Here is an 11,273-nt window from a genome sequence, read left to right on the forward strand (position 1 = left end):
TAAAGTTATTAAGAAATGCATGTGGCCAGGCATTGTGGCTGCTGCCTGTAATCCCAGCACTTTGGGAGGCCGATGTGGGTGGATAACCTGAGGTCAGGAGTTCGTGACCAGCCTGACCAACACAGAGAAACGCTGTCTTTACTAAAAATACAAAAACTAGCCAGGCGTGGTGATAGGTGCCTATAGTCCCAGCTGTTCAGGAGGCTAAGGCAGGAGAATCGCTTGATCCTGGGAGGCGGAGGTTGCAGTGAGCCGAGATTGCACCATTGCACTCCAGCCTGGGTGACAAGAGTGAAACTCCGTGTCAAAAAAAACCCAAAAAAACAAAAAAAGAAAACATGCACAGAGTGCTGTTGGGATGATAGTCACCAAGATTTTAACAGTTGCCTTTGGGTGACTTAGGCTGATGTTTGCCTTCTTCTTTATACTCTTCCAAAGTGTCTGGATTGTCTACTTGAACATCTATTAACTTTATAATTAGAAAAAAATCATGAAGCTATTTTCAACTTGAAACAAAAGACAGAAATATCAAAGATCCCTTCATGTTGCCCAGTTTAAGAGTGGTGCTTAGGCAGTGTCACTATACAGACTCCAATTTTACTTTTCTTATTTACCCTGACTGCCAAGCTGGTTATTTCTGCAGTCATAACTGCAGAAAGCCCACAACTCAATACTTCCCACTTTCTTCATCTCTCCTTTTGGGATTCTGGGACGTACCACAGATCTTTTTGAAAAAAGGTAGTAAACAAATAAATAATAAAAAGTACTCTTGTCTCTCCCTAATTGTAAAGCTTACATCATCAAATAGGTTTCTATTTTCCTAAATAAAAGCAAATGTTTGACCATCATGTAACATTAATCTGCCCTTAAATGACATCCAAACAAAACAGATTTCCTCTCTTGTGATTAAAGAATTTGAAGGACTACCGGGCAAGATGCAGGATGTGTACTGTGTACTGGTTGCCATGGTTTTGACTGAGGATGGGCTATTTAAACTTATCCTTAATTTGGATAGGCATGAGTCTCAGCTTTGCAGGGTTAAAAATGGTGTAAAAGACATGGCTGTTTTTAGACTGAATGGAAGTCTGGCTATAGTAACAGCTAAAATTAGAGGTCCTTATCTTTAATTAACCCTTTGGTTTCCAAAGCAAATAAAGAAATTAATTACAATAGATTCTTTTCAGAAAGTAAGCTGGCATGACAGAAAAAGCTGATTTCTAATTACATAGGCATTTTTGAACTGACATCCTAATATATATTTTTTTTTTAATCTGAAGTGTGTATTGAAAAGGCTTATTTTAGCTTTAAAATCAGCTAGTCAGTTCCCATGGCAGCTTTACTCTGTTGAAGGATTTGATTGTAACCAATTTAATGTTTTTAGCAGCTAATTTATTTTTCCATTTGCAAATAGCACTTTGAAGCAAACAGGAGGTGGGCTCTTAATAGTTTACCCTTGAGTCTATTATCTATATTATTTCATGCAACATGCCACGCATTATTAAAATGCAGATGGTAGACTGAGTTCTGTGAAGAGTGAAAAAAATTTAGAAATATAAAATAAAATAAAATGCAGACGGTCTCTGTATCAAAGACTTCAACACTGAAGGTAAACAAAAATCTATATAAGTTGGATAAATAAGCATTCAATAACATCAAACTCAAGATTTTCAATTCCTTGTTTTGGAACTGCAAGAGCTCTTTGATGGACACCTCGTATTTAGAGAAACCATTCAAATTGGAATCAGAAAGTGGAAATTCCAGTTTTAGTCCTGTCCGTGGGTGGCTCTAAGATTTGAGGCAAATCACTTAACCTGCTGAGGCCTCAGTTTCCTTAATTATACACTTATCAGCTTCGAGAATATTTGGACCAGATGAATTATCTATTTTATTTATTTTATTTTATTTTTTTGAGACGGAGTCTTACTCTGTTACCCAGGCTGGAGTGCAATGGCGTGATCTCGGCTCACCGCAACCTCCACCTCCCGGGTTCAAGCGATTCTCCTGCCTCAGCCTCCCAAGTAGCTGGGATTACAGGTGCCTGCCACCACACCTGGCTGATTTTTGTATTTTTAGTAGAGATGGGGTTTCACCATTTTGGCTTGGCTGGTCTCGAACTCGGGACCTGAGGTTATCCACTTGCCTTGGCCTCCCAAAATATTGGGATTACAGGCGTGAGCCACAGTGCCCTGCCTGAATTACCTATTTTAAATTTTTTATTTCTTTTTAAATAGTTGAATGTTTTCTTCAAATAAAGCCCACGTAGGAGCCCATTATGAAAACAGAAGTGGATTTCTACTTCTTAAAGGTGTCCTGGGGTTGGCAGGGTCCTGAGTGCTTCTCTCTTGTCCCTTTTCTAACCCCCTTGAAACACCGAGTAAGAGCCCACAGCGCTCCTCAGTGGATAATTTCAGGGCCACTTGTTTAGACAAATTTAACGTCTCATTTTATCTTAAAAGTTGGTCTGTGGTTCTGAGAAATCTCAAAACATAATGGCATAATAATTTTTTTAAAAGATAGACATTTTCGACCGGGACTGGTGGTTCACGCCTGTAATCCCAGCACTTTGGGAGGCCGAGGCGGGCGGATCACGAGGTCAAGAGATGGAGACCATCCTGGCCAACATGGTGAAACCTCATCTCTACTAAAAATTCAAAAATTAGCTGGTATGGTGGCGTGCACCTGTAATCCCAGCTACTCTGAAGGCTGAGGCAGGAGAATCGCTTGAACCAGGGAGGTGAAGGGAGCAGTGAGCTGAGATCGACACCACTGCACTCCAACCTGGCAACAGAGGGAGACTCCATATCAAAATAAAAAAAAAAAAGAAAGAAATTTTCATACTATACCAATGAAGATAAAGCATAGCAACTTTGAAAGCATAGTATTTTTTTTTTTTTCTGACTTTATGGGTTAGGAAAACTGTTGCTTTCCTGATACAAATGCTCCTCAACTTAAAATGGGAGTATATCCTGATAAACCCATCTTAAGTTGAAAATATTCTAGGTCAAAATGCATTTAATCCCCCTAACCTACCAAACATTACAGCTTAGTCCAGCCTACCTTAAATGTCCTCAGAACACTTACATTAGCCTACAGTTGGGCAAAATCATCTAACACTAAAGCCCATTTTATAAAAAAGTGTTGGTTATCTTAGAAACGAATGGTTGCATGAGTACTTGACTACTGAGCACATTGCTTTCACACTGTGGTGAAGTAAAAAAATTAAATAATCATGAGTTGAACCATTGTACAGTTGGGGACTATCTGTATTTTGACATCAAGGGACACTCAAGTGAGTCATCTCCCCACTGCCTGTTTGTTATGAGACCTCAGAGTCAAACGATTTACTACTTGATGCATGCCCTTTGCTGCTTTGTCTTTTTACAAATGTCTACCCATTGACTCATCGCTTCATAATTTTTATATTCTTTTGGATTTTTTTTTTTTGGCTTTGCACAGTCCACATACTCCATATTCTGAATAATAGAATGCTGCTTATTAGGATAACTTGTTTACCCTCAATGTTAATCCAGCCTCTGCTAGTGTAAAGAAAAGTACAAGAACACTTTTATTTACAGAGGAAGGTGCAATATTGAGAAGAGCTCTGGTTGGATCAAACACTTGTGAGCTCACATGGAGGAAGCTGGGGTTTGGGTTCCAAAATGGAGATTTTTATGAAAACCCGATCACTAGTTATTCTACGTCTACTAGACATAGACTACTAATGGGAAACAGTGATAATATGAAAAAGAATAACAGATATCCTCAGACTTTCTTCATTATTTCAAATAATATTTCAGGATCAACAATGGCAGCTATGCCTGATTCTTGCTTTACTTTAATGTTTTCAATAGCTGTGATCTTCACAGGAATCAATTGTGTTATAATCTGCAGATGGAAATTATGAGTGCTTCCTAGCACTGTGCTACACAGACAAAATAAAGCTGAATAAAAGTACTATGATTTAATAATATAATCTCTAGGAGAAAAAATATTATACACACCCCTAACATTTAAGTGTTTCCCAAACCATTATACAAATCATTTATAGAGAAATCACACCAACCACCCACCGCTTGTTAAAACAGAACAAGTATTTTAACATTGAAATGCAACTTTATAAAACAGCAAGGGAATTAGAAATAGAAGGAAATGACAGGCTGGAGACTTAACTGTTTCTTCCTTTTTTATTTTAAACTTTTAAAGTGTAATGCATGTTCAGAAAAATACACACAAGGGCCAGCTAGCTGAGTTTTCACCAGCTTAACACATTGCTGTAATTAGCACCCATATCAAGAAACTGATTATCTCCAAACACCCTAAGTTCTGCTCTTGCTTCTTCTAATCACTGTCCTTTCACCAGGGTTACCTGGTATCTTGCCTTCTAATAGGATAGATTAGTTCAGTCTGTTTTTAACTTTTCTATAACTGGAATAATACAATATGTACTCTTTTGTGTCTAGCTTCTTTCATTTAACTTTTATGTTTGTGAGATTCACCTATGTTGTTGTTTGTAATTGTTCATTCTGATCAAGAATATTAAATTGTGCAACTATGCCACAATTTATGGACCATTCTGCTGATGTTCATTTTGGTGCTTTTTTTTGTTTTTAACTGCTACAAATTGTGTTCCAATGAACATTCTTGATCATATCTTTTGATTACATATCTAGGGGTAAAATTGCTGTGTCATACATAGAATAAACATATGTCCACATTCATAGGGACTGCCAAATAGTTTTCCAAATGGTTATATCAATTTACATTCTCAACAGTAGTGGGCAAGAAATCCTGGGAATTTTCTTCCACCTCTGCCATTCCTGAGACAGCAAGAACAACCTCTCCTCTTCCTCCTCCTCCTCAGCCTACTCATTGTGAAGATGATGAGGGTGAAGACCTTTGTGATAATCCACTTCCACTTACTGAATGTTAAATGTATTTTCTCTATCTTATGATTTTCTTAGTAACATTCCCTCTTCTCTAGCTTACTTTATTGTATTAATAAGAACACAGCACATAATACATATAACATACAAAATATGTGTTAATGAATTGTTTATGTTATTGGTAAAGCGTTCAGTCAACAAGAGGCTACTTGTAGTTAAGTTTCTGGGGATTCAAGAGTTATATGCATATTTTTGACAGAGCAGGTGGTTGGTACCACATGTTGTTCAAGGGTCATCTGTACTTGCCAACACTTACTATTTTCTGTTGGATGAATAGTGGTATCAGATTATGGTTTTCTCGTTAGCATTTTCTTGAGGACTAATAAAGTTGAGCACCTTTTCACACCTATACTGTCCATTTTAATAGCCTCTTTTGTGAAATATAATTTTCAGGTTTTTGCCCGATTTTCTGTTTTTTTTTTTTTCTTATTGATTTCCAGGAGTTCTTTGTACTGGATAATTTCTTCATTTTCTTATGTATAATTAATATTTAAGTGTTCAGATTTATGCTTGGTATGTTTTTATGTTTTCAGGTATTCTGTTTATTATGCACTTCAGGCCTCCGTATATTGAAGTCTGGAAAGCTTCAGATGACACTCAGGTAAAAAAAGTTTCCTTATTCAAAAGTCAAAATTACTGTATGCAATGTGTCATCATCATAATGACATTTTAAATTCACATTCTGTTTTTTTTAGTTTTAGCCTTTTAATATTGTTCAATACATTGTTCAAAACTGGATATAAAAATCAGAAGGACAAAGGGAAAGGAAGAGATAATAAATGTGCTTTGACTTTGTTAGAATAGACTGTAATATCTCATTTTGGGCATATGTATGGTGATGTTCATAAGACGATTGAAAATCCTGGTTTGGATTTCAGTTTTACAACTTACTAGTGTTTTCTGGTCAAAATAGCCTTGCAATCACCATATAATGGGGAAGACATTTGCCATTTTTGACTACCTAGTGTCAGTGTTTTGGTAGCAGCACCCAGTACTTTTCTGCAGAGCCATCCTAGATCCACAGTTGGTCTTTGTGTGTTGACCCCACCCCCACCTCCAGCAGAGAGTATGAGCTACTAATTCACACCTGGCCAATCAAGCATCATATTCTTTAGGGCACAGTCATTGGTTTAATGTTGGGCATGTGACCCAGTCAGAAGCATTGACGTGTAAGAAGACCTGTGTTAGGACCACAGAGGGAGAAAGAGACTCTTCCCTGGTGAATTTGACCTTTGGAAAATGAAATGTAGAACTGTTGCAAAGCACCTTGCAACCTCAAGGGAAGATCTTGTTGAAAACAGAGCCAGCCTAGAAGAGGTACAGCTGAGAGAGAGAGAATTGAAATATTTGGGGTCTTTTGGATCAAGCCATGGCTGAAACAAATGATACTTGGTCTTTTCAGTAATGTGAGCCTACACATTTCTTGTCTGCTTAATATGGTTTGAGTTGGGTTTTCTGATACTTGAAACTGCAAGAGGCTTAACTTGTGCAAATATCTGTCCCAGATGTTAGTAGCATTATATGTGACATATAAAGTATGATAATGGTATGGCTTGAAGCAGAGACTTCTCCCTGAAAGGTAAATATTCTTTCAAATAATAGTTTTATAATTTAGGCACCAGGATTTAAAGTTTCTTAAGGGTTTGTGGATGGAATTAAAGTTTATTATGGTAAAAATGTTTGGTTAGGTTTCGTTTAATGGAGATAGGTGGGAAAAGAGAAATGTGTGTTCTGTCTATGGTCAAGAATAACCACTGTGCTTCATAAGAGTGATTCCCTAGTACCTGTTTTTGGACTCTTTCCATCAGAATTGCTTGGGGAGCTCACCATAAATGCACATTTTAGGCCTCTAACCTTGGAGATCTGGATAACTAAATGTGGGATGATGAGTAGAGTGTGTAATTTTAAACAAACTCCAAGATTTGGGAACCAATGCTTTATTATGGGACTCCCCCTCCTAATCGTGGGACACAGATGGCTCCTGCTTAACTTTTTCCAGGAATTTTGAACCAGACAAGGGAATAAAACAAAGAGAAGAAACAGAGAGGTACACATAGGCCATGAGAAAAGCATAACTGCTAAAGGACTGAAGAATCCTGGGGTGGAGAGGGGAAGGGAAGAGATTTTACATCAATACTGTTCTTAAAGAATTAGAGAAATAAAAATAGGTTAGATGGTTGGTTATAGAAGAAAAAAATAAAAAATATAAATAAAAATAAATTCATTTGGAAATGCAAAGGTGCATGCATATTCCTTGTTTCTACCTGGATGTGTGGGGAAAAGAATGAGGAAGAAGTGATCCCAGTTCTCTTTCCGGTGGCATTGCTGACTCAAAATATATGTCAGTGAGCCGGGCACTGTGGCTCACGTCTGTAATCCCAGCACTTTGGGAGGCTGAGGCGAGCAGATCATTTGAGGTCGGGAGTTTGAGACCAGCCTGGCCAACATGGTGAAACCCCATCTCTACTAAAAATACAAAAATTAGCCGGGTGTGGTTGAATGCACCTGTAATCCCAGATACTTGGGGGGCTGAGGCAGGAGAATTGCTTGAACTGGGGAGGCAGAGGTTGCAGTGAGCTAAGACTGGGTCACTGCACTCCAGCCTGGGAGACAAAGTGAGACTCTGTCTCAATTAAATATATATATGTGTGTGTGTGTGTGTGTGTGTGTGTGTGTGTGTGTGTATGTATATGTCAGTGTACAGTTGACCCTGCATTGAACACTGCAGGAGTTAGGGGTACCGACTCCCTGTGCAGTCAGTAATCTGTGTTTAACTTTTGACTCCCCCAAAACTTAACTACTGATAGCCCATTGTTGACTGAAAGCCTTACCAATAACATGAACAGTTGATTAATACATATTTTGTGTGTTATATTATTATATGCTATATTCTTACAATGAACTAAGCTAGAGAAAAGAAAAAGTTATTAAGAAAATCATAAGTAGAGACAATATATTTACAATTTATTAAGGGGACGTGGATCATCATAAAGGTTTTCATCCCTGTCGCCTTCATGTTGAATAGGCTGAGGAGGAGGAGGAAGAAGAGCTGGTTTTGCTATCTCAGGAATGCCAGAGATGGAAGAAAATCTGTGTATAAGTGGATTCTTGCAGTTTAGACCCATGTTGTTCAAGATTTTACTGTATTTTACACACATTGGTTTTTGCATGGAGTCACGAAGAAGACATCCACTCCCTTACCTATTTAGTAGTGAGTAAAATTGATGAAAAAACTGTTATTATTAATCATCTCCAGATAAAAATTTTCTAGTTCCTTCAACTCCACTAGCATGCATATCATATATAGTAAAATATAACAGGTTAATTAGAGGACATATGTTGACTTCAAATACAGTTTTGTACGTGAAAGACTCCAGACTTTGTTCTTAAATACTGTAACCGATGTCCAATAATTGATGTTGAAAGTACTTTATAAATCCGGCTCTAGGAAAAAGAGCTAATGATTCTCTTACAACCCCAGGAGTATTACATTACACTTTACCATCATTGGCTGTATTTCAGGCAGGAGGGGCATATAGTTTGAACTACATCCTATCCGAATCCCTGTAATAAAGAGCTATGAATATGGGAATTCAGATTTGTATATTACATTGTATGTAATATTGAAAAATTATTTTAAAAATTTAAATTACTACTTATTTTAAAATAAAAATATTTAAATTTAATAAAATTAAAACCATTTAAATGTAATTAGATTAGAATAATTTAATTTAATTTAAAGTAAAAAATAATTTAAATTTATTTTAAAATTAAAATTTAAAAATTACTTTCAAATGAATATTTATTTAATTTTAAATACAATTAAAATAGAAATAGAAGCTGAGTAGAACTAACTGTGAGAACCTTTCTTTTAGTCTGGCTATTTCATGTTCTGCTTTAAAATGTAAGCAAAACAGATTCTTTTCAGTGACAAAGTGTTTTTTTCCTAACCAAACCCAAATCCTTTGATTTAACAATTGACTCAGATTACTTTTTTGGTGCATGAATTGTTATTTACAGTTCTTTTGGCCAAACCACAATAAGAAGTAGTACATATAAGTACAAGACGTTCAAATTTTACTTTTTTATCTACCAGATGAATATATTTATTACTGCAATTATTGTGGCTACTCTGCATCTGGAAGCAAAATATTTAGCAATCTAAATAGTTCAGCATCTTAGGTTACAGTTGAAAAGCATGGATTTGGGCTCTTACCTGGATCCTGCTACTAACCACGGGAGTGATTTTGGCAAATTATCAGGCCACTCTGACCCCCCATCTCCTCCTCTCTTTTAACAGGGGCTGGGGCCAATGATCCATGTATAGTTCTAAAAGTGAATGGGTTGCTAGACACTGGCTGACATAGACTCTTAGGAGACACAGCCAAGGAAATAGTATACTGTGTCTTCTGGGCAGAACCCAAAAAATAAGAAATAAAATAATAGCCAAAGTAAAATTCATTATTTCCTAATGATGTAAAACAAAATAAATCCTGTTAGTCACCTTTGGAGGATGCTAGGGAACCAACTACTTATTCTGACAACTGATACATAAAGGGAAAGAACTGAGCACTTATCTTATTTGTTGTGGATGGACTATACCTCAAGGTAATCAAATAGTTCATAAAGGAGAGTTCATCATACAATAATTCCAGCTAATAAATGCCAAAAGAGTAGAATTAAAATGTTATCATTTTGCAATCCCCAAAAATGGCTCAAGACAATGATCACAAATAATTGTAAAACAATTAGGGGAAAGCAAATGTAGAACTTTGTAGTAGGCAGATCAGGCTGACAGCAAATGAAACCATTAGCCAATCTCAGTGTCACACAAAAAGACACCCAGGCATTATGGTGATAAGATGTAAAGTACAAAACCCCACCTATGAAGCATTCTTTCCAAATATATTGAACCTGAATATGCTGTAGATGTAATTTCTCATTTACTGGAAATGTAGGGAAGATAGGAACATACTAAAGATACTCAGAGATAAATAAAATCTGGAAAGTTTAACAATGCAAACAACCTGACCTGGTTTCTTCAACAAATAATTTAGAGGCAAGAAGAAAAGAAGAAATTCATAGAACAAGAGATATGTTACCAGATGCAGCATATAGACCTGGTTTAAATCTTGTTGCAAGCAAACTAACTCAATAAAGAAACCAAATATCAGACAATTGGGGGAAATTTGAATACTGAATAGATATCTGCTATTATTAAAGTATTTTGTTAATTTTTTAGGTGATATATCATATTTTGGTTATGTTAAAAAAAGAAACTTTTTTTTTTTGAGATGGAGTCTTGCTGTGTCACCCAGGCTGGAGTGCAGTGGCGTGATCTCGGCTCACTGCAACCTCTGCCTCCTGGGTTCAAGTGATTCTCCTGCCTTAGCCTCCCAAGTAGCTGGGATTACAGGTGCGTACCACCATGCTCAACTAATTTTTTTGTATTTTTGGTAGAGACAGGGTTTCACCATGTTGGCCAGGCTGGTCTTGAACTCCTGACCTCAAGCGGTCTACTGCCTTGACCTCCTAAAGTGCTAGGATTACCGGCCAGAGCCACCTTGCCCAGCAGAAAACATTGTTTTCAGAGATGTATTTGAAGTATTTATGGATGGAACAATATGATGTCTGGGATTTGCTTCAAAATAATCCAGTGGCAGGGTGGTGAGTGGGAGTGTAGATAAAACTAGATTGCTCATGTGTTGACAATTGTTGAAAACAGGTTTTGGCATCATGGCACATGTATTCCTATGTAAAAAACCTGCATGTTCTGCACATGTATACCAGAACTTAAAGTATAATAATAATTAAAAAAAAGAAAATGGGTTTTGGGCACATGAAGATTCATTATATTACTTTTAGTGAATATTACTTTATTCATTGTATTACTCTCTCTGTTTTTGTGTATGTTTGAAAATTTGCCTAATTAAATTTTTTTAAATGGGAAAAAGTAATAAACACTTTGTGATAATTATTAAATTGCATACTTAATATTTGTGCAGGTTTTTATATCAATGACTGTATTAGTCTGTTGCTATACAGAACTACCTGAGAATGGGTAACTTATAAAGAAAAGAGATTTAATTGACTCACAGTTCAGCAGGCTGTACAAGAAGCATGGCTGGAAAGGCCTTGGGAAATTTAACATCATGGCAGAAGGCAAGGGGAAGCAGGTACGTCTTACATGGCCAGAGAAGGAGGAAGAGAGAGAAGAGGCTAGTGCTACACACTTTTAAACAACCAGATCTCATTAGAACTCACTGACTTTCATGAGAACAGCAAGGGAGAAATCTGCCTCCATGATCCAATCACCTCCCACTAGGCTCC

The sequence above is a fragment of the Colobus angolensis genome, unplaced genomic scaffold (genome assembly GCF_000951035.1).
Source record: "Colobus angolensis palliatus isolate OR3802 unplaced genomic scaffold, Cang.pa_1.0 Scaffold3, whole genome shotgun sequence".
In the NCBI taxonomy this organism is placed as follows: domain Eukaryota; kingdom Metazoa; phylum Chordata; class Mammalia; order Primates; family Cercopithecidae; genus Colobus; species Colobus angolensis.